This window comes from Microtus ochrogaster, chromosome 2 (assembly GCF_000317375.1).
Source record: "Microtus ochrogaster isolate Prairie Vole_2 chromosome 2, MicOch1.0, whole genome shotgun sequence".
In the NCBI taxonomy this organism is placed as follows: domain Eukaryota; kingdom Metazoa; phylum Chordata; class Mammalia; order Rodentia; family Cricetidae; genus Microtus; species Microtus ochrogaster.
Window position 1 is genome coordinate 59,430,930 of NC_022010.1, and position 632 is coordinate 59,431,561.

A 632-nucleotide genomic window follows, 5' to 3' on the forward strand; every position below is an offset into this window, starting at 1 on the left:
GGGGCTAAATGGCTGTGGGAACTAGGCAGGACAGAAACCTCAACAAGCAGCACCTTGTGTTACACAGACATAAAGTTTACATAGCCATGGCCCAGGTCTCATGAGATGACTGAATATTAGGCTTATGCTCATGATGAAAGCTTCTAGTTCTCTTAATTTTTCAAAGTTTTAAGTTTCAAATTAAATATATTTGAAACACTATAGGCTTCTCAATTAGCTGACTAAAACTTAAATGTGCTCTCTTAACTTGTTTTAAAGGAAATGAGAAACTTTGACTCTTAAGATTTAGTTTTCTTTTAGTTTTAGGAAATAAGAGTTACAAGATAAGAAAATGAAAAGAAATTATTACAACTAATTACTCCCCTTTATCTTCGTTTTTCCTTTTGTTCAGAATCACTATCAAAATGTCCTCTATAGTCAATATGAAGATTAAACAGTACTTGCCAAGTTTTGAAATAGCATGATATTTGAAAGTTATTGGCATATACATATGAAAAGTAATCTTAGAATTTTAATCAGGAGTGCTAAGAAACCAGACACAGAGGCTCAGGAGACTGAGATATGAGCTGCAAGTTCAAGGCCAGCCTGAGCTACCTAGTGAACTGCAGGCCAGTCTGCCTCAAAAAAAAAAA